The sequence below is a fragment of the Lycorma delicatula genome, chromosome 6, assembly GCF_047948215.1.
Source record: "Lycorma delicatula isolate Av1 chromosome 6, ASM4794821v1, whole genome shotgun sequence".
In the NCBI taxonomy this organism is placed as follows: Eukaryota; Metazoa; Arthropoda; class Insecta; order Hemiptera; family Fulgoridae; genus Lycorma; species Lycorma delicatula.
The window spans coordinates 10712278-10737491 of record NC_134460.1 but is presented as its reverse complement, the minus strand read 5'-3'; the positions used below and the strand labels follow the sequence as shown (position 1 = coordinate 10737491).

Sequence of the window (25214 nt, the reverse complement as noted above, 5' to 3'; positions counted from 1 at the left end):
ATACTCCCTGACTACCCCACTTTTGCATGCAGGTGAGCCCGAGCGTCCTAGGCGCACAGACCTTCCCGTCCTTATACGTGCCACGCTTCAAGACTCTACTTTTTTTATATATTTCTTTTATATATAATATTAAACTACATCCCTTAGAGATTCCTTATCACAGCTTTAATTTCCTTATAAACTTGTTAATAGTTCACTGGTGTGCAGATACGCAACTATTTTTCCTTAATTTCCATTTTGCTAATCAGCAGCAATACTATTTCTTACACTGAACCTCTTTCTAAGGTCCTCATATATGGTAAACTCTTCCATTAGGTGCTTGACTGTAAGTGCTTTATTGCAAGCACTGCACATTGGTCTTTCTTCGCCGGTTAACAAATATGAAATTGTTATTCGTGTGCGACCGATTCTAGGTCTGATGGAATGGAATGCAAAGTTGGCGGGAGTTTAATACTCCCTACTTTATCGCAGAACCTGGACAGAGTCCCTTGCTGCTGGATGATTCTAATCGGGCTTGGTTTTTAAAAAGGTTATTTTATATCTCGGATCTAATTTTTCAAGTTTTGTGTATTATTATTTTAGTGAATTTAAGACGGATTTAATTGCATTCCAATCCGTTGTTGAACCAGCGTTATCGAACCCATTTCATGGGCCGACCGCGGAAGACTAGGCTTATAAAGCCTGTCCTCCCGACGTAATTCCCCTTCAGACCGTCCACTGAAGTCCTTTCGGTGCTAACTCTTAATAGGCTAGCAGGAATACGCCACAACGGGGCACTAGCTATAAGGAAAGAGCAATGCGTCCCCTTTTCCGGAGGAGTCGCAATTGCTGGGTTATTTTATCTTTCTTGTAAGTACTGAAAAGGAGAGGTTGTGTAGAAGCTCTTCATCCGCTTCTGGTGTGGCTGCCCTTCAGGACGCATCTCTGCTGGGCTCTGTTCCGGACTCCAGTCCGTGATGTTGAGACGAGTGGTGGGTCTTCCTTCTTCTTCATCTTCTTCTTCTCCCTCTTCTTCTTCCGAAGACCTCTTCGTTCTTCTTTGGCCTGCACTTTCCAAGAATTGGTAGTAACCGATGTTACATACCATTAACCTTGAAATTCCCGAGGCCCCGAAGGGCTGAACGGGGGAAAGTGCAGGTTTCTTCTCTCTTCCGTGCTGTCAGTGGCAGCAGGGCAGGTGACTGCTGGGCAGGTTGCTGCTGGGCAGGTGGCTGCTGGGCTCGTTCCCTCTTTCTTCTTTCTTGAAAGGAGAGGAAAGTAATAGGGAACCTAGGTCTGATCACCGCCACTTGTTCTGGGCGTCAGCTTCACATCACTCTTCCATTTATATGGAGAAGTTTTAACCGAGTATAGTTTGGTATTTAATCTTCTCCGATCACCGGATCTTCTACTCCACCGGTTTTTTAATGAATTCGTTAGGCAATTTTTAACATCTGTCAATCATGAAAGTGTACTTTACTTCAGAAAAACTTGAGTAATTAAATCTATATAATAAAAATATTATTATTCGTCAGTAATAAAAACGAACATTTCTCGACTCTTATATGTCCGGTTACTTACCTTCAAACTTATCAAATATACAATCATATACTTATACACTATAAAAACGATTGTATCAGAAAGGCAATTGCACTGTAATCAAACGTAAACAGATCTACTGTGGGCAAATTATTATCCAGAAATAAAACATTACTATGTTAATTAAATATAGCGTTATATTAATAGTAATAAATAGATATACATATAATAGTATGATTTGACTATTTAAAAAGTAAATAATATGTTTATGTGACGTTATTTTTTTATAAAATAAGGGTTTTAAATATGTTTATTGTAATTTCTAGTTTGGTGAACGTTAATTTAAACATACAAAAAGATTTTATAAATCTCAAAAGGTTTTTCAAAAATCTTATGGATAAATAAACAATAAATTGCTTATACTTGCCAAAACTATAAAACTCATATTCACAGGTGCTGTAAGTAATACTTTTAAAATATTATTTATCTTACTACTGACTGCATTTAAACGGCCTGCATGTAATAAATCGTGATTAAAAAAAAACAAAATCTGGCAAGAACAGTGATGTAAAATAATTAAGCGGTTAGTATAACTAATTAATTTTTCGTGTTAAATTATTTAAAAAAAATGTTTTCAGTCATAAAATTAGATTACGAATATGTCTTTTAGATATAAAATAAAACCGCATCTCAATTATTTATCTTTATTACGCAGTTTGTTATTTAAGTTTTAAACATCCTGGCAACGACATAATGCGACTACTATAGTTTAACATGACCATATTTATCCTGATTGTCGATTTCCGTTGAGTCATAAAGTCAGTGTGTTGAGACCAGTACCGATAAAGTTATTTAGAATGTGTAAAAAATATCAAAAGTCATGCGAGTAATAATAATAAATTAACAAAGTGTATTATCAAAGGAAAATGTAATATAGTGTTAAGTTAAAATATTCCAACGGCTTTACTTTTACTAATGTTAAATAATAGAACTAATAACGGAAGAAAGTTATAAATTAAAAATAACTGCTTTGCAGTACTAGATTTTTATATACAAAGTGTATCATGAAGTTCTCTCGGGACTTTTATAACCTATTCTACTCGTTAAAGTAACGGAAAAAGTTAAGCATATATCCCAAAATGCTTCGTTACGAGTTAACGGCTAATAAAAGATTTCAGTTACCCCGGTGAAATGAGGTCGTACTGACATTTTTTGGACGTTAATTAAGTAACAGAATTAGCGATTACTTATGTGTTTTTATCAGAAAAATCGAATAAAATAGATCTGCAGTTATTTTTGAGAAATCTTGAGTGAAAACCTATAAACTGGGATAAAAATACACTATTTTTTATTGTTTGATGTACAAAATAACTTTGTTAAATGGTTAATAAACACGTAAGACTTTTTAAAAAAATATTTGTAGAGAATTTAATTGTCAACATAATGGTTCAAGATAAGTTGAATAAAACAAAGAAAAGTTAAAAAAAATTTGAATTTTATTGGAAACAATATACTAGACCAAAGTGCAATATACACGTATCAGTTTATAATAAATGTTTAAAAATGTGCCCGCCGTTTTCAACATATTTCTTGGCACACTTCTGTTCCACTTTTTTGTTCTTCAGGGCTGTCCTTAAGTTGCTCATCCGCATCCATAATGCGGATAATTAATTCCTCACGAGAATATATTTTTTTTTTGAATCCACCCACCCCTGGTCACAAAAATCTAAAGTTTTTTGATCAGGAGATCTTGGTGGCCAGGAAAGTGGACCTCCACGACCGATCCATTTCTCAAGAAAATGGCGATTTAAGAGTTGAAACGGCACAAGAGAAGACACACCATCGTGCTGGAAGTATACTTCACACCTCAGCGCTAAGGGAAATGAGGCAATTCTTTTTGAAGAATATGCAAGTAGACCTCAGAATTTAAGCGGCTAGGTAATATGAACGGTCCAAACAGCTGATTTTAAAGAAGGCCGGATTATAAATTGACGCTAAATCGGTGTTGAAAATTGCCTTTCACCGTTTCATGAGGATTTACTTCTGCCCACGTATGATCATTACGTAAGTTTCTGACGCCATCTCGAGTGAAATTTACATCCTGGTAAACAAAAAATACTTGTAAAGTTGTCGATTTGTATTCCATTAGTTGCAGAACTACAAGCGAAGCGGAACTTCTCCTGGGTTAGATGTTTAACTGGCTATTTATGATCAAAGTATCGAATGCGAAACTCCGATCCGCTTTACAAAGACTTGTGTAACGCCTTTACTGCGTTGAACTGCATCGATAATAATTTCATCAATAGCAGTGTCGTTGTGGACAGACCGTTCGTAGCTGGTACGAATACTAGGGAGTGAATCTGTTTTCCAAAGATTGCGAAAATTCGCGCTGACTGTTTTGGTATGAGGAATCCTACGATTCGGAAAAAATACTTCATATTCTACTGCAGCAGCTGTAGCATTACCATTACAAACAACCAAAATGAATATCATATCAGTGTATTCCTCTGTTGTAAATAAGTACGCTAATACATGAATGACGATCACGTTCAAACTAAAATTCACAGAAAGCCTCCGGTAACGACAGCACAGTTTACAATACCCGATATACTTAATGAACGTTACAGAATGATTAACGCTGTTATTTTATTGCCAACTTTGAAATAAATAATTTTTCAAGTAATTTATTGTATTTCTATCATTAATAAAAAGTTATTGTCTAACACTAGTACAAGAAATTATTATCTAAATAATTTTTATTTTACGAATGTTGAATAATTTCATTTTTTTTTTTTTAACAGCAATTTTTAACAGTAAATTTTGTCCACAAATTTTCACATCACCAAAAAAGAATTTGGTGTTTTTTTTACATTAAATATTTTCTCTCTGCTAGCGCACAAGCTTTCTGCTTTGCTGGCAGTGCCCATAATACTTTGTGTTTCTGTTTTAATAGAAATGAATTTTTTTCACCTCATTTTGATTTAGTTATATCTACTTTTTCTTTTAGATTTTTGATTATTTTATTGAAGTTTCATAAATTATAAGATTGTGAATCTAAGAAATGAATTATTGTGATGATTTGCTGATTACATCTTCATTATATTGTACAAACACTATTTATAAATAAAATTCGAATTCTGCTAACTTTTATTTGTTTTATTCAACTTATCTTATACTGTTAGGTAGATTTAATAAGAAAGCTACCTACCTATTGTAATGGGTATCATGATTCGATTTCCGGAAAATTTCGACATATCTTCGCATTTCACATCCCCCGGACCACAAAACCACCAAAAGTTCCAAATGTTTATATATATATATATATATATATATATATATATATATATATATATATATCACTTTCTTGTGGACACGATAACTGCCGTAATTTTGCGCCAATCACTTTCAAATTGATAAATAAAATATAACGACCCAAAATCTCAGTCGAGTTCGTTAATGAGCAAAATCAAACCATGAGGGGTGTAAATGGGGGGGGGGGGCTTTTTTGAAAAAATGAAATATCGCTATACCTTTCTTATTAAGTAAAATATCGAATTCATTTAAAGTTCCTACTATTTTTTTTGATAAGGGCCTAAAATTTAATTAAGTAAAATTTTTTGATATCACCAACCATTGGTCCAGCGGGTAGAAAAAACGAGGTTTTGAAGACAAAAAAATCACACTTCAATAGGCACAGTATCGAAATGGTTTAAAGTGGTCGTTAGTCCTCTAAACATTACCTAAAACTTTTGTATAAAATAACTTTTGTTTATGACCAACCTTCACGGTAAGGGATGACCAAAATGTTGCTAGAAGTGTAAGAAGATGGGGCTTGTCGTATGCTAAACAATGAAACTTTTTTCACGTGCAATCATTGTCGTATTGAGTAAATTTGAAGTTCTTAACTTTACGGTAGAAATCTTTATTATCCCCTACTTTTTTTTATCCTTTTTTAAACACCCCCAACATCCCCGGCCTCTGCCGTTAGGCTATGCGCAGGAATGTCAGGATGTCGTGGCAGTCGACTGCCACGACATCCGTTTGTGTCTTGCCGATTTTGGCTTCCCGTCGGGGTCCTCTCAGTTTCATCAAGATGCAGTAGCCCTCCCTTCTGGACGACCACTACATCCCTCCACTGAGAGGCCACCCTTCCCGGCCCTACACTAGGTTGCCGGCTGCGCGACACCTGAGGGTCACTCTGAGGAAATCACTAAGTTTGCTCCTTAATTAACATCGAAAAAATGTCAGTTTCGACCTCATTTCACCGGGATAGCTAAAATCCAAGCGAAATTTTTCACTAGGCGTAACTCGCAAACGAGCATTTTACGACATAAGTTTATATGCTCTTTTTCCATTATTTTGACGAGTAGAATAGGTTGTGACAGTCCCGGAAGAACGTCGTGATATACTAGTACTTACATACACATATGTATATATAATTTAAACAATCATACAATTTTCAGTGTAAAGCCCATCCCTTTGATGACCAAAAGGTTTTACGGGACTGGAAATCACCTGCATTTCGATAAGCTTGGAAAGCCGATCTAAAACTATACATATCTAGTTTGGTGAAGAAAACAATAGAGAAAACACTTCACATCTCAATTTAATCCGTAAACCTGTGATTTTTTTATTGTTGCAAAAGGTTATATCATTTTTTAAATTAACTTTCGGTTCATTTCAGATATCCCATACATTATGGTAACGGTACTTAACAAATTTAGGGTCAAAGTTATGGCATCCCTTAAATAGCCTTTTAATATAAAACATAAAAATTAAACTCAGTAACTGCTCATATTTTGAAATTATTTTTGATATGAGTTCACTACACCCAAGAACCAAGGGGGCTCCCGGGATAGCAAAATATTTTAAATAGAATCTGTTACGATACATCATTTTAAACATCAAAAAAAATTGACATAAAATTTTCTGGCTAGAATAACCTTAAAAAATAAATCGAAAAGTGGTTTAAAGAACACCAAAAACCGTGGTCTGTTACCAAAAAACAGATGGATGGTTTTTAGTTAGAAATATTTGCTTAATTTTATTTATTTAATGTTTTACTACCATTAAGAAGTTATTTTAGAGGTTCTATACACTGCTTTAGAAAGTAGATGAGAAAAATGTTAAATAGCGCTGTTTTGGTTAGGACTGTCATAGCCTTAGGCTATGTACACTCTACATTAATTAAATGATTTGAAAAGCGATATAATAATAATTTACATAATATACATTACTTTCCTAGCATCATAACTCTAGAGCTATACTGCAAGAAGGAAAGTATGAAAATCAATCAAAAATGGGATATGGGATTTTTTTTATTTTTCGACGTTTAATGAACCATGACCTTCAAAAACAAAACGAAAGTGGGAAATAATGTTCGTACATACAAACATACATATGTTTGTTGGCGTGTTTGAAGCTTAATAACTTAATACTCTTAAATTTTTATCTATTGCATATTTTTAACCGAATTTTTTTACATCTTCCTATGGTAGTGGCGCCAGTGGCTCAAAAAAAAAAAAAAATACTTTGAGGGTAATTTCGGTGATGGGAGATCCGATCAAAGTTTAAAAATATCGATTTTTTTAAATTTTTTTATGTATCATTTTTTCACTATATAAGATTAAATAACCAATGCCAGGAAAGTATTACAACTTTGTTGTTAGCTTATACGAGTATATAATTATATATATATATATATATATATATATATATATATATATTTTGTTTTCAATAATTGCAAACATAATATTGTATAATAATAATCGGTATTTAAAAAAAAAAATAGAGTAATTTGATTCTAATATTGTGCCGTAACTAATTTTTAATTAGTATATTAAGAAATAAAAATACAACGCAATCATGAAGTGCTCGATATAATTATATGCTAAATTATAAGAAAACAGGAAATGTAGAGAAGTAGCTTTCATTTATTAACTGTCGAGTAAGTCTGGAAATAGAATATTAAACCAGTAAATATAATAATTAAGTTTTTTTAATAAAGAAAAAAATAATAATAATAACGTTTAAATCAATTACAAATATTTGTGCTGAATTCAAATACAACATTATTTACGTTTTTTTGTTTTTTTTTTGAGTGATTTTATTTTAGTTATTTATATAATAAAATACGTATAATTTAAAATAAATATACATTAATAACTTCTTCCTAAATGAAATTAGTAGTAAATTATCGGTTATATAAAATAATATTGAAAAATTTTACTAAATTATTATGTTGCAAGTACAGATTGAGTGAAAGAACAAAATAATCAAAGGAAGCTAGTATAGCATTCATTATTGTAACTTAACAGAAAAAATAGAGTTCCATTTCATACACACCCTATAAAAATTGTTAAATTTATTGTTAAATTTAATTCGTACTTACAAAGGAAAACTAATTTATTTTAATTACCATAACATGTTTCATATCCTATGAATAAAATAAATGATAAATCAAATTTTATATAAAATAATTATAAAATTATACCAATATGTGAATGTAATTACTGTTTATCATATATAATATTCATAAGAAATAATTAATAATTTAAAAATAAAAAACATATACGCGCAGAACAAATGGAAATATATATGCAAATATCAGTATTGGTTTATTTACAATAGAACGGGTTTGAAGCATACTACCTTTTATTATGATATTAAGCATGAATTTTGTTTTAAAGGATTATATTTCTTACGAACGAATCAACCTTACTAATTTATATGAGAAACTTAATTTATTTTAAAAACCAACCTGTAATTATTACAGTAAAGTACACGTACATAAAAAGATATCCCGTTCTTTACCTGTATTCCCGGTAGTGCAATTTTAACTTTCAACAACTTAATTACTAGATTACATAAAATATTACGTACTTTTACCAACAGATTTTTATTTTTTTTTTCTAATAATCGATTTTGAACGATGGAACATGTAAAAAAATAAAAGTATTTCAGTTCTCATCAAAGGTAATTTTTTTTTTCGTTATTCAATGTTTCTTTTTCTTTTTCTGTTTATCCTCCAGAATTACCATAAGATATTACTTCAGAGGATATATGAATGTAAATGAAATGTAGTCTTGTACAGTCTCAGATCGACTGTTTCTGAGATGTGCGGTTAATTGAACAAACCACCAAAGAACACCGATATCCACGATCTAGTGTTCAAATCAACAGCCTTTATTAGGATTTGAACCTTAGAATTCTCGACTTCGAAATCAGCTGATTTGTGATGACGAGGTTATTACTAGACCAACTCGGGATGAAATGAAATGGCAATTTTCTTGTGCGTCAAAAAGGCATGTCTGACCGGGATTCAAACCCGGCATCTCCGGATGAAAGACAGAGACGCTACCGCTAGCGCCATGGAGGCCGACGAAATTATAGTGATATTTAGATAGTTTCATAATCCCTGTTAATAACGAAATGGAAACTAGTTGTGAAAAAAGAACATTTTTCAATAAAACTGCTATTAATGTCAACCGTTTTTTGAGGAAAGGTACAGAAGAGTGCAGTTTTGTCTGTACTTTGATCTTTCAGTTTTATCTTTCACTATGAAGCTTCTGTACTTTACAAAGACATTAATTAATTTTCAACAGACTTTAATTTCCAGAGACTTTATCCAAAGACTACAATTTCCAATAGTTTTAATTGGGATTTTTCCGCCCTTATGTTGTTAATTAAAATTATGAAACTATTTACGTACCTTAATATAGTAATATAAAACATCTAAATAGTATTGTAAAGCGTTTAAATCAATACAAGAAAAAAGCCAATAAAGAATTCAATTCTGAATACTGAACTAATTCAAATGTAAATTCCAGGACTTATAAGTTTCAATCGATATAAGTACAGAATTACGTAAAAAAAAATTTATGGTACTTGTTTGTTATTGCACCACTTTTTTCGATGCAACTTCAGATTTCATGAGAAAATGATTAATACTTTTTATTTCGGAAAATTACAAAACATTTTAGATTATGTTGACTCCATGTACTGACGAATCGTACGTATAATCAACATAACCTAACCAAACATAAACTACGCTGGCTTCGCTCGCTAACCTCGTCTAATTAACTTTAAACAGCATATTATTAATTAGACGAAGTTAGCGAGCGTAGATTATATTTGGTTAGATTATACGTACGATTCATCAGAACACGGAATAAACATAATCTAACCAAACATCCTACGCTCGCTTCGCTCGCTAACAGACATATTGTTAAATATCCTGTAGTAATACGTTTAATACGTTAGAAGTTGCATGAAAAAAATTAAAAAACTGGTGGTGCGATAACAAACAAGTATAAAAAAATTCTACCAAGATACGGAACTCCATAGTGAACCCTTTTTTCTTTTTTTTATTTATTTAACCTCCGGATCCACCATTAGGCATTCTTCAGAGGATAAAGATGAATGAAGCGTGTGTGAAAATGCTATGCCTGACCGGGATTCGAACCCAGAACCTCCGGATGAAAGGCCGAGACGCTACCACTCACGCCACGGAGGCCGGCTGGAACCCCTTGACTTATTGTAACTAAACTTACATGGCATTAATGATAAATATTCAGTAATTAACGTAAAAAATTGGTTGATATCTGAATATATCAAAACAAAACAATAACTGTCAAAATAAGTTTTATTAAGCCAACTCCTGAATGAAATTGTAGAGTACGTTTTCGTTTTACGCCGCCGACATTTTTCACATAAAAATTACTTAATATAGCATGTTTTATAGTAACTGATGAATAAAACATTAGAGAAAATACACGGAATGCTGTTTTATACCGGTCATTTTAAAATTATTAACATATTTTACATATCAGTCAAGGTTAATTAGGGAGGGTTAGCGAGCGCAGGTTAATGTACCTGAAAGAGATGTGTGTGCTGATCATTTATTAAAAAGGTGGTCCAGGAATGACGGTACAAATAGACGAGTCCTCACTTTCAAAAAGAAAGTACAACAGAGGCAAAACTCTTCCAAATCAGTGAGTATTTGCAAAGAAATTATAAATACAGTCTAACCAAACTTAACCTACGTTCGTTATCTTGACTAATTAATAGCAATATTTTGAATAGTTAGACGCATTATAGAGGGACTCTTCCCACAAGGGGACGCACTGACGGAATATATCGAGACAGGAACGGAACTCCCGATGCCGAACTCGCGGCGACAGTTGCCCGCATGTAAGCGGACAAATCTCCTGGCCCATATCATCTACCGAACTTAGTTGTAAAGGTGGCGGCCTGGGCTTGGTCCAATACGATATTGGACGTATACAACGCCTGCCTAAAGGAGGGCATTTTCCCAGGAAAATGGAGAACACAAAGACTAGTCCTTGTTCAAAAGCCTGGAAAGGACCCGGACCTGCTTCATCATACAGACCTCTCGCCATGATCGACGCTCTAGCCAAGCTGTTTGATCGGATGATTCAACGGAGATTAGGAGATGCAAACGAAGAAAAGGGCGGCTTCTCCGAGAATCAATATGGTTTTCGGAGGGGTAGATCGGCCCTTGATGCAGTGGCTACTGTCCGTCGAAGAGCTGAAGGGATCATCAGGAGAGAAGAAAACCGGGTCAGAGGCAGTCTATGCGTATTGGTGACTCTTGATGTGAGAAACGTCTTCAACAGTGTCTCACACGCAGCAATAGGCAGGGCCTTGATAACACGCAAAATTCCTCCATATATAACAAAAATTATAATGTCGTATTTGACCGGGGGTAAATTGTGCTGCGAAGTGAAGAATGGGATAGTTGAGCGAATCATCGAAAGGAGTGTTCCGTAGGGGTCAGTACTTGGACCGACTTTATGGATTGCGTATGATGGGGTATTCTGGCGGCACCTGCCCAAGTCCGACACTGCTTAGGCGTCCGTTAGTGATTCCCCACCTCTTTAACAAACAAAAAACAGTTCGGTTAGATTAGATAATTATTAATATTTAACATGTAAAATATGTTAATATGAGACTGCTTAAAATGACCACTATAATACAGCATGTTTGTGTTTTTCTCTAATATATTATTGGATTGTTTTTATTGAGTTACACAGTTACTACGGTATTTAACGTTCTATTCATCAATTATTATAAAACATGCTATATTAAGTAAATTTTATGTTAAAAAATGCGGAAAAAAAGTAGGAGGCCGTAAAACGAAAAAGTACTGAAGTCGCCTAAATATATAACCTAAGTGACATAATAATTTAATAGAATCATTTAATTAGTATTAAGTGTATGATTTTTAATCCAGAAATGACAAAAATTGATATTTTGCCCATACCCCTTTATGAAGGTTAGAAGACCAAAACAACCGGAAATATTGGTTTTCTTGGCATTTCTTTTTGCTTGGCATTTCAGGAGAAATATTTCGACCGAATGGGGCCACCCATTCGGTCGCCCTAAGGCATGCGACTGAATGTCTGTGCCACAAACGGCTACTGAACTTCGAAAAAATTTAGCGACCAGTGTCGTAAATAGCTCTTAGAGCTTATCTAACAGCATGAGCGGACTAAGCGCGATACCATACACCAGCGGCTTACGTGTCCCAACCGCTCACTTGTCATATATATTTACTAAAATGGGTAGGCGTACCCCGTCAACTAATAAAAATATATTTGAGATCCATATATTAAAATTTACTTTTACTTCGTCTAGATAGCAATTAGCTGCCACGCCTAGGTTGCTGAATACCAGCCAGTACCTGTCCACCATATTAAAGCGCTTGGAGCCTTAATTGGCTGGTGGTCAGCCATATATATCTCTAGGTTAGCTTCACACAGCAGTGCGGTAGAAGTCTTTTCCCTTAGGTAAACTATTGATGTCGGTTGAATAAAGCAACCGCATCAAGGAACTCCCACACGGTCCGACAATGCGGCTTTCGCCACATTGACTCGCCGCTTGTGAATGGCCAGTTTTCCCCTTGAAATCTAAGTTCCAGAGTAGCCCGGTCTCTGGTCCTCGCCCTACTCCCCCAAAAGTAGGGCAGTCAAAAATTTCTATTATACTTTGAGAAACGAGAATCGATGAGATCCGTATTTCTTTATCCCCTTATATAATTGTGGCCAAATTATTATACGTTCCAAATTTCATCCAAATCGATTTATCTAGGCAGGAGGTATAAAGCAAAAAACAGACTACATACATCTTTCGCGAATTTTTCAATGTTAAATTGTAGTTTTTGGTTAGAAGGGGGTTCATGAAACATCAAGCCAGAAAAAACCCCCCGACATCCAAAATTTGGCTAATTCTTTAAAGATAAGCTTTTCTTTCGTGACGCACATTAAAGTTACTTTACAAAAAACTAAGCAGTACTGAAAATTAAACTGGGTAATATAGTTATCAAGGGAAACGTAACCTGATTTTCCTGAATTACTTAATTAACTAAAAATATAATTTTATTATAAATAATAAAACACTGCATAAGATCATCGATTAATTAAATAAATCATCATCTTCTATCACAATCTGGAAAGTTTACGTTAAAATTGTTTAGTATCGCTGCAGTACAAAAATTGAAATCTAGTTACATAGCAAAGAGATTTACACTTCATTGTTATTTATTGCTTAGTAAAGAAAACCTGGCTTTTATCTATATGAAAAAAATTATGAAGAAGTTTAATTAGTATGCTACAAGCTACATATGAAATAAAATAAATACAGGAAATAAATCAAATTTTCTGCTTCTAATTATATAACGAGCATTTAAGAAAAGGTGTAAAATAATTTAAAAACATTACAATTTCATTTTTCTTTAAAAAAGAAATTCATCATGAATTAGCAACAGCCACCGGAAATAACCGACTGGTAACTGCTGTATTACCAGTTTCTCTAAAGAAAAGCGGTAAATGTTATATTCGGGAAAGTAATAAATAAATAGTTCATAAAGCATACATCTAGCAGTTAATGATGTTAAAGAACAATTTAGATTCGGAGTAACAGTGCAAGGTGAAAAGATAAAGACGCTACGATTTGCTGCTGATGATATAGTAATTCTAGCCGAGAGTAAAAAGGATTTAGAAGAAACAATGAACGGCATAGATGAAGTCCTACGCAAGAACTATCGCGTGAAAATAAACAAGAACAAAACGAAAGTAATGAAATGTAGTAGAAATAACAAAGATGGACCGCTGAATGTGAAAATAGGAGGAGAAAAGATTATGGAGGTAGAAGAATTTTGTTATTTGGGAAGTAGAATTACTAAAGATGGACGAAGCAGGAGCGATATAAAATGCCGAATAGCACAAGCGAAACGAGCCTTCAGTAAGAAATATAATTTGTTTACATCAAAAATTAATTTAAATGTCAGGAAAAAATTGTTGAATGCATATGTTTGAAGCGTCGCTTTATGTGGAAGTGAAACTTGGACGATCGGAGTACCTGAGAAGAAAAGATTAGAAGCTTTTGAAATGCAGTGTTATAGGAGAATGTAAAAAATCAGGTGGGTGGATAAAGTGACAAGTGAAGAGGTGTTGCGGCAAATCGATGAAAAAAGGATTTGGAAAAATATAGTTAAAAAGAGACAGACTCATAGGCCACATATTAAGGCATCCTGGAATAGTCGCTTTTATATTAGAGGGTCAGGTAGAAGGAAAAAATTGTGTAGGCAGGCAACGTTTGGAATATGTAAAACAAATTGTTAGAGATGTGGGATGTAGGGGGTATACCGAAATGAAACGGCTAGCACTAGATAGGGAATCTTGGAGAGCTGCATCAAACCAGTCAAATGACTGAAGACAAAAAAAAAGTAATGCTAATTTTAATTTATTTAAGTTTAATTTTATTGTTGATTAATGTCTATGTCAATGATGTTATTTGCTACTGAAGTAAAAAAAAAAAACTTCAATAACCTTCGTAAATTTAACGATTAATCAACATATAACTCAAAGTAACTATATGTAAAACAAATTGTTAGGGATGTAGGATGTAGAGGGTATACTGAAATGAAACGACTATTCATTTATTTATTAAAGTCGTTAAATTTATTTCACTTGAAGGTTTTTTATTCAAAAAAAGGTCGACAAAATTTGCAAAATATTTTTGCCCCTGTTCCTTGTTTTCAACGAAATTTTAAAATGGAAATAAAATTAAGTAAAATTTACTTAATTTTAAATAAAAATTGCGTTATTGTTATTATTCAGTTTTTATTAATGCAAAAATCAAACAATATTTCGTGAAATGAGGTTAATAATTTTTTTAAATTAAAATAAAATAAATAAAAATTGTGAATATTATTATTTATTTATATAAGACATCATGTCGTGAGTGATCTATAATTAACGCCCAACAAAAATTACTAAAGATAAATTGAAGAAAATGTTTATACATGTTCTTTTTACGGCCATATTAAGTGAACACTAAGAAAGGATCTTTTGAAATTCCGAGTTTAAGAGTTAAATTGGAGTAACAATGAAATTTACAATTTTTTTATTTCGTGATAATGAAGATATAAACATGATTTTTGGCGTGTATATGAATATCTAAAACCAATTTCTAGATTTTTATAGTAGGGGTATAATATTAAAATTAATTGTTTCAATTTTTTTTTGAAACTCCGTTATTTATTTAAATTTCTTAATAAAAAATGTAGATATCAACTTGATTTTTGGTATGTGTTAACTTCATATGAATTTCTAAAATAAATTTCTAGATTTTTTAAAATTCCAAAATGAAAGAGTTAAAATGGATTATATTTTGAAACCCGTCTTTTTTTTAATTTTTCGGTAATAAAAATGAAGATATCTATTTGATTTTTGGGGCGTATCTTCATATAAATATCTAAAACATAATTTCTAGATATTTTAAAATTCGATCTTGAAAGGAGTAAATAAAGGTAAAAAAAATTTGATAATGATTGCAAATTTTCCCCATTTCCGACTATACTAAACCAGATATTAAGTAGATTTTGGCTTGCAAATGCTCTTCAAATAAATAGCTAAAAAACATTTACGGTTTTTGTTTTTTTTTACTTTCAATTTCTTAGGGGTGCAATGGTGCGAGGGCTCAAGCAACACAGTCACTGGTACCGTTACTGTATGTACGACGCGGCTGTTTGCATTTACCTCCAGTTTACTTGACTAATAAACATAAAATAAAATGGGCCGCGACGGGAAAAGTAAATAACCATATAACGCGGGCGAAGCCGCGACGAGGATTTTAGTTACACGTGTTTATTAATGATTAAAATTACTATTAATAATAATACTAAAAGTAGTGTTTTTATTGGTTTATTTGACCGAATACATGAAGCAGATTTGACAAACAAATACGAAAAAGATCTAATTCAAAAATGTTTGAATTTTGATATTCAAAAAAAGTAAAAAAAAAAATTAGGTCTTACTGGATTCACTTGATCAAAATAAGTTTTTATATTAAAAATGATGCAATGATTAAATATATAGTTAAGAAAAAATTTTAATTCATAGCAAAATATTTTGGGGCATGGTTTTTTCTTTGAGAAAATTACTATTATATTGAATTAATAAAAAACAGAAATTAAATAATTCATTTATTTTAGGTAGATTTCATAAGAGAGCTACCTATTGTAATTGGTACCATGATTCGACTTCAGGAAAATTTCGACATATCTTCTCGTTTCACATCCCCCAGACCTCAAAACCACCATCAGTTCAAAAGTTTATACATCTATATATATATATATATATATATATAGAGAGAGAGAGAGAGAGAGAGAGAGAGAGTGGTGTGTGTGAGAAAAGTAATGAGATTGGTAACACTGCGAGCGATCTGGCAACGCTGTGTCTACCGGTCTGTGCTAGACCGGTTTGTTCATCCCTTCCACATGCTCAGTACGAGTTTCAACTCCGTTCAGCCAACACATTATTTTTGACAGCGCCATCAGTGAAGTTGTGTTTTTGTTGTGAGTTACGAAAATGGAGAATCGGAATTTAGAGTGACGTTGTGCAATCAAGTTTTGTGTTAAACTTGGGGAATCCGCGACTGTAACCTTTGAAAAGTTGAAACAGACCTATGAGGAACACTGCTTATCAAAAGCACTAGTTTTCCGCTGGCACAAATCATTTTTAGAACGCCGAAAACACGTTGAAGATCAACCTCGCTCAGGGAGACCTTTGACTTCAAAATCTGATGAAAACGTTGAGCGTGTGAGGGTTCTTGTGAGATCAGACCGTCGTTTAACAATAAGGATGATGAGTGAACGGTTAAATTTAAACACTTTCACCGTACATCAAATTTTGACAGACGATTTGGACATGCGTAAGGTTTGCGAAATCGGTGCCGAGAAACCTCACAACGGAGCAGAAGGACAATAGAAGAAACGTGTGCGTTGATCTTCTTGAGAGGATTGACAACGACCAAGAATTCTTCAATCGTGTGATCACAGGTGATGAATCCTGGATATTTGAGTACGACCCTGAAACAAAGCGGAGAGTGGTACACTCCGTCATATCCTCGACCTAAAAAATGTCGAATGAGCAAATCAAAGATCAAAACCGTGCCGATTTGCTTTTTTGAGAGTAGGGGTATCGTGCATAAAGAATTTGTTCCTCCAGGACAAACTGTCAACCAAGTGTTTTACAGAGGTGTCCTTGAAAGGCTCAGGAAAAGAGTGATTCGCGTGAGACCAGACATTGCAGACAAGTGGATGCTTCATCATGACAATGCTGCGTGTCACACGGCCATTTCCATCACGGAATTTTTGATCTCAAAAAGCATTCCTACGGTTCCTCAACCCCCCCCTACCCCTATTCACCTGATTTCAGACCTTGTGACTCTTTCCTTTTCCCGAAATTGAAACGTGTCTTAAAAGGACGTCATTTTGGAACTCTGGAGAACATTCAAAAGACTGTGACCGACCAGTTAAAAGCCATACCAGTTGAAACCTTCCAGCGCTGCTACCAGGAGTGGGAAAAACGACTCCGTTGGTGTATAGCTGCCCAAGAGAACTACTTTGAAGGGGATAATATTGTTGTTTGAAAAAATAAAAACTTTGGTAAGTAAAAAGTCAGTCTCATTACTTTTCACACAATTCGTATGTGTATATATATATATATATATCCACAGGAAAGTGAAATATATATATATATATATATATATATATATATATATATATTTCACTTTCCTGTGGATAAGGTAACTGCCGTAATTTTGCGCCAATCACTTTCAAATTGATACATAAAACATAACGACCCAAAATCTCGGTCGAGTTTGTTAATGTGCAAAATCAGACCATGGAGATGAAATGGAGGGGGGCTATTTCGAAAAAAAACCAAAATATCGCTATAACTTTCTTATTAAGAAAAATATCGATTAAAGTTCCTACTATTCTTTGGATAAAGACCTAAAACTTAAGTAAACTAACTAAAACTAAATCTCTAAGTAAGGTGTTTTGATATCACCAACCATTAGTTCAGGGGGTGGAAAATATGGGGTTTCGAAGACAAAAAAATCATACCTTCCTTAATAGGCTAAGCATCGAATCGGATAAAAGGGGTCGTTAGTCGTCTAAAAATTACCTAAAACGTTTGTCTGAATCAATTTTTGATATGACCAACCTTTACGGCAAGGGATGTCCAAAATGTTGCTGGAATTGTAAGAAGAAGAAGAAGACTTGTCGTATGCTAAACATGTGAAACTTTTTTAACATGCAATCATTGTCGTATTGAGTAAATTTGAAGTTCTTCTTGACTTTACGGCGGAAATCTTTTTTATCCCCTACTTAGCACCAGTGAAATCTACCTCCGCTTTCCGGCGTGCCGAAAGGGATTTTTTTTTTTTTTAGTTCTTAAATCGAGTCTCATGGGATCCCTTTTATTTAAGTTCCCATGTCGTCTAGGTAAGGACTGCTTATACAGTTGGAATTTCATTCTAGAAGAAAAAATTTTGAAAACGTATATTTTTACAGCTTCTATCTTTTGAGGCTTTAAACTAATTATTAGATTCAGTAAATTGGTACGATTTGATGTAATGTTATTCATAGAAGCTAAAAAATTAAAATAAAAGATTAAAAAAAAATTGTAAATTAAAAAAATAAAAGTATATGGGTATCATCCTCCTTGTTCTATGGCACCAAAAATCAGGCCGATATAGCCGTATAAGCCATAGCAATATAGGCCATATAGCCAAACTTTAACTTTTTTGTTAAACGGATATTTGAATTACGAGGCAAAAACTGTTTAGAAAAATTGTTGAATATCCCACCACCCACATAACCGTTGAGACTTCGGAATTCTAAATAACTTAATAAGTTCTTTCATCGTAATAAGGTCAATTTTCTACGACCACTACACAATAAATTTTTATTTTTTTGGACTCAGAGGGTCGTTAAATGTCGTCATTTTGCAAAAACCTCGAAAGCCAAGATGTTGACCGATCGCTACACTTCCTTTATCATTATGCTGCTGCAGCACAAATACAGTTAGAGACGGGAAAGTAAAACTGTACCTTGTAAATCTTAAAATATATTTGCTAAAATAAAAACTGAATTGAAAACCCATTTGAAATTAAATACATATTATTTCTTTAGTTTTTTAAATAATTGTCAGAATGGGGGAAAAATTCCTTTAAATAATGTTATAATCAAACGTAATTATATATTAAACATAAGTGCCGTTAAACTCCTCAGAAAGTTCCATTTAAATTAGTACCGATTTTATCGCGTAATTGCTAAAAACAAAGAAAAGAAACTAAAAAATCTGACAGGTAAATAAGAATACAATGGTTTTTTTTTATGAAACAAGGATAGGAAAAACATGTTAAGACCGATGACTAAACAATAAATTGAGTTGAATTATTGTTAATTAGAATAAATATTACTTCTCATACAAATATGCGTATGTATAAATAAATATAGTTTTTAATAATAAGTTACTTCAGACTTTCATTATTAATTTGAGGGATTCCGACACTTTTTTGTTATTTTGCGAAATAGTAAAACTTTTTTAAACATATAGTTATAATATTATAATAATATAATGGTTAAATTAACAATTAATATAATCCACTTTATCAGCACGTTGATATGTACTCTACATCTTTCGGCTTACCCGGAAGATGTCATCAGGAGTTAAAATTAATATATTTAAAGTCAAAAGTTTAAAAAATCATAGTTAAAATTTAAAAACAGTCATGACTGTCCCGGTCCTACTAGTACACTGAAGGAATATATATAACTCTGTTGGATTAGAACGAAATCAAACGGAACCATGTTATGAAAGAGATAATAATTAAATTACTACTTCTTTATATTTATTTTTTTAAATATTATATCGTTTTCAAAAAATTTTGTTCATCAATTAAATTTTTATTATTATAATATATATGATATTTTTCCAAATTAGAAGTATTATAATATTTATAAGAAATATCTAAGATTTTCATGAAATTATTACGATTGTGTGTGTGACCGTATTCTATTAATTTTTTAAAATTAAAATTAAGCAATTTAATTGCGGTTAAAATGATTAATGATGGCTTCCAAGTAAGCCCAAAGATCTAGCGAAAATATCAACGTGCTGGTAAGATGGATTATATTATGTTTGAGAAATTAATATAATGGTTTTTAAATAGAATTTAGCAGGCTGGGAGCCAAGAAATGATAATACAACAGTTGCGCAGTAACAATTCCGCCTGCATCCGGTTTAAGCATACTTAGATAAGACAGATTTACCCTTTTTTATCTTTCAGATAGAAAAACTACGTAAATATAACATAACGTTTAATTTTATTATGTAAATATAAACTAGTAAGAATAATATAAATTTAAAAAAATATCTGTAACCAGAAAAGAAAATATAAATCGTGTAAATTGTCTCAGGCGGCAAAGGAAAACGTTATCCGGCCTAACGACCTCGCTGTATCACAATGCGCAAGACGGTCAGAACATTGTTGAAACTACGAGTTTCAAGGAACATCAGAATGATATTTAAAAATAAAATTCTTGCGCAGTTTTTCGCAAGACCGATTTTTCGTTAATTTAATTTATTAAATTGAACGTAACTCAAGAACGAGTCACCGATCTTAATCAAATTTTCTCATGCACAACTTCAGATACACTAATATATCTAAATTTCAATGAAATTATTTTTGAGATTTCCGAATCAAAAACTTTATACATATATAAGGAAACTCCATTTAAGTGAATGGTATTTTCGTACTCTTCATACCTCAAAACGTAAAGAAAATTCATCTTCACCCCACCCCCTACTACCACCATGCAACCGAAAGTAATATCGTTATGATTGGTAAAAAAAAACAACCACGTAACTGATTTAAATAATCACATTCCGACTCACACATACTGGGAGAACAAAAGAAAAAGAAACAACAAATAAACTATTAATAAAGCACACTGAAGACGGGTTAACATATTCACAATTAAATTTTAATAAAATATAAGCCTACAAAAAATTATTTTTATAAAACTAATATTATTTAACACTAACAGAATGAACAAAATTAAACGGGCTGATATTGAAAATTAATTATAATTTTCAATTTTATTACTTTTATAATAACATTAATTGATATGAAGAAACTCGGAATAGCGTGGATTCATTACTAAGAAAGAAGTTCTCAATTTGAAATTAACACTAAAACAAATATAATGAATGGTGATAAAAAATAGGATAATAAAGAATTAAATAATAAAATAGGTGAACACAACATTCCATGATTACGAAAATTTTGTTATTTCAATAATAAAATTACAAAGGATGGCCAAAGTAATGCAGACATCAAAAGCGAATTGGAACAAACAAAGAAAACTTTCACGTAAAAAAAGGCGTCAAATATAAATGTAAAAATTAAATGGATATTTTTAGAAATATTTGTGTGAAAAGTAACACGATATCGTATTGAAATACGGACTACGGAAAGAAAATGAATTGTCAATTGAATTGTTTCCATTGTTTGAAAATGAAACTTGAAACGTTGAAATGTGATGATACAGGAAGATATTAAAAATTACGTCTTAAGACGAATAGAAGAGAGAAATTTAGGGAAGAATTTTGTACAGAAGCAAAATATATGGGTGGGCACATATATTAAAACATAAATGTCTAGTTACTTTGCTGATAGAGGGATATATATAGAAGGAAAAACTGTAGAATAAAACAAAGAAATTAAATTTCTAAAACAGCTAAAGTTGTAGGACGTAATAATTGTGTCGAAACAGAATATAAAACAATTGATAATATAATCAAACCGGTTAAATTACCGGCAAAATATGTATTAAACATTCCACCGATTACATGATCCTTATATCCAAATAAAAACATTTTTTCTAGATTTATGAAATGAATGATCAAAATTATCTAAGTTAAACGCAAGGAACTGCGTAATTTTTTTTTTAATAAAGAATTGACATTATAACTAATAATTCTTAAAGTAATATTTCATAATGATAAAAAGAGATTAAATTCTCATACGTAACTGAAAATTCGACGAAGTAAATTTACTGATAGAAATAAACATGAATTTTTAAAACAACGTTCACGTATTTTCAGTTGTTAAATCAGAAGCAAACAAGCATGTAATACAATCAGTTAATACAAAATCACTATAATAAAGATAACATCGATGTTTAAAACAATACAAACCAATTAATACCTCGTCATGATGAATGAAACTACAGTATCGGTGTTGATTTATCAAAAGGTGTTTAAATACCATTAATTAAAAATGTATACAAGTTATGACTATTTATAGGTTAACTACATACACGAAAGACGACGGCTGTAACTTACCGAGTACTAATTACTGAGAGCTGGTCTCCGTGGCGCGACTGGTAGCGTATCGGTCTTTCATCCGGAGGTCCCAGGTTCGAATTCCAGTCAGGCATGGTATTTTCATACACTACAAAAAATTGTCATTCATCTCATCCTCTGAAGTAGTACTTAACAGCGGTCTCGGAGGTTACAAAAAAAAAGGTAAAGAGAGCTACCTAGCGACAAACAGGCAACATCAACGGCAGCGATGATGTCTTGTTTCTTATCCCCACCACAAATTTTCAAACCAACTACGAGATTAGTTATATATACGTTCGGTCGGTATCCAACAGTCCGTTAACGACAAACATTGTAGTTCATTCAATTGTAAAACCTTTTAATACACATCTGCAAATACTGTTAAACAATATTATATGTTTTATTTTTTTTGTAATATTATTACTAACACTTGCTGTTCTTACATTAGAACAAACAGGATTAAAAAAAAAATCAATATTAAAAATAACTACAGGAATTTAATTTTATAACATTAAAAAAAACTCCATTAACTCTAAAATTATGTATTAATTTTATAATTATTATACACTGGTTTATAAATTTATTTTGTAATTTTTAATAAAATTCAAAGAAAAGGCTATGTTAAATAGTTATTAATATAAAATATTTAAAAAGAATGTTCAAAGAATTATTTAATAAAAACAAAAGATCTATAACCAGGTATCTATTTCGATAGTTGAAAAATTATCATCAGTAAATAGGTAGTAAGCATAACATGTTTACTTTCTCGGCTATAAAATTATACTGCAGCTACAAAAGGAAAATTATGCTAATCCGGTGAAATTTAGTACGTTCAAATTTTTGTACAACCTTGATATTTCATATCCTCTCTTACAAAAAAATACAATTTTAGCGTCAAAAACTTCCGAAACGATGCATGCAAGAATGTTGGCATATTTTTCGTTCGGTATTTGCAAACTGCATAAATCGATTTTTATAAAATGGCAACTGCTGAAAAACGGGTCAGCTGATGCCATTTAATTTTGATTACAAATGGTTTACAGGATGAGAAGATACGGTCACCGTGGAAACCGTATCTTAAAGTTTTACTCAAACAGTAGAATAATTATTATTTTCCCGTCTAGATAGCGCTGTAGTAGAGCTACAGCTCTAGAAGGGAAAACTATTGTAATCGATACAATTTGGGCATACGCGATTTCACCGGATCTTTACGTTTTGACACCTAAGGAACCCACCCAAAAAACCAGATGAAAATTTTCCGGAGTTCGTATGTACGCGTGTGTATTCAGCGTTAGCCTCTAAATTACCTTATATCTCCAGAACTACTGGACCGATTTTGATCAAACTTGGTCAGACTACTTATATATATGGCGTATTGATGCCATTAAAATTTCAACTTAAAAGGTCAAGGGAAATGAAGATATAGAGCAAGGTTACCCTCAGTATCTCGAGTTTTCGCCTAATTAAGGTCATATTTTTTCTTAGACGCATTTGTTAACGATTAAAACAATATTTGAAAAAAAATATTTTGCAAAATTGCACCTCACCCCGAAAAATGCTGTTGTACTAATCTGCTATGTTGTAACGTTACAGGGAAACGGCAGAATTAAATAAATGAATTATACTTAAAATGTAAAAAAGTAACTTGGTCTGGCCGGGACTCGAACTCGATCGCCCGATTGACTTGGTACCTGGTGGGTTAAGCCTCACGACTATAACAGTACAAGTCTGTATACCGCACAAACGAAATTTGTTCTATGTAAGTTGTGAAATTACATTAATTTAATTAATGCCGATTTTCGCCACTAGTACCGCCACACCCTTGCGAATTAAATAAGGTATGCGCGCGCGCATTAGTTAGAATAATTTAATTAAATGAACAAAAAAATATTATATTAAAAAAAAAAAAAAAGATAAATATTTTAAATTAACTTATGTGTGTGCAACCCGTGAATCAGAAACAAGCCACAATTGTAGGACTTTCCCGGAACGCGGCTTTAGCCGCGTGACGGAAATATAGACGCAACTGTGTTGTCAGCTTTTTTTTTTATATAATTCAATATCTCTTAAAAGGCTTACACGCTTTCCCAGCTTAACCGGGTAAAGTATGCAGTTCTTTTCTGGCTTTTTTTTGTAGTTATCATTTTGACTAGTTTCGTGCTGCTCTCCTTCCCTCTCTGTTCTGTGCTAAGCTCAACACATTTACTATACCCTACATCCTCAGTTACCTGTTTTCTACATTCCAATTATAATTCTTCCTTCCTTTAAAATTCTTATTCTTCAATCGTTATCACCGAATTAACTAATTCTGGGTCTCTTAGTCGGCCTCCGTGGTGCGAGTGGTAGTGTCTCGGCCTTTCATCCGGAGGTACCGGGTTCGAATCCCGGTCAGGCATGGCATTTTCAGACACGCTACAAATCATTCATCTCATTCTCTGAAGCTATGCCTAACGGTGATCCCTGTGGTTAAACAAAACAAAAGCATAGTAACATAGTAATCACAGCGCAACTGTCTCATAAAAAAATACTTTGAGGACATATTACGGGTAGGGGAGCCGTTCAAAATACAAAAAAAAATAGATTTTTTAAAATTTTTTAAATTTTTTTGGTGTATTATTATTATTTTTTCACTATATAAGAATAAATAACCGATGAAAGGAAAACTATATCGATTATATCGAAAGGAAAACTATAAACTACCGATTATTTTCAATAAGTTGTATAAAAGGTTTAATTGATCGTTGTATAAACATTTATGATACGAAATATTAGATTATATTTAACGCATCAAGAATTAAAATAGAATAAATTTCTAAACCGGTTTAAAAAGAAACGTGAATAAAATTATAACATTTAACAGGGAAAGGGTGATATATTTCACTAGGCGAATAATTTGATTTATAACGAAAGAAATATTTTAAATAGTAAGTGAAAGGAGTACTAGTTTATTCCTAATAAAATTCTGATTTG

The 25214-nt window shown here is 32.4% G+C and overlaps 1 protein-coding gene and 1 long non-coding RNA gene across 4 annotated transcripts in view; one reads left to right on the top strand and one right to left on the bottom strand.

Moving 5' to 3' along the window:
* LOC142326544 (uncharacterized) overlaps nucleotides 1-22451 on the bottom strand; it is a 227598-nt gene extending 205147 nt beyond the window's left edge. For all 3 annotated transcript variants that reach the window (XR_012756801.1, XR_012756800.1, XR_012756799.1), the window contains exon 1: nucleotides 22245-22451. This is a non-coding gene — a long non-coding RNA (uncharacterized LOC142326544). The remainder of the gene's footprint in view (nucleotides 1-22244) is intronic.
* The window catches only part of LOC142326542 (pancreatic lipase-related protein 2-like), a 115863-nt gene that overhangs the window by 37073 nt on the left and 53576 nt on the right, over nucleotides 1-25214 (top strand). The gene's annotated exons all lie outside the window — the stretch shown is intronic.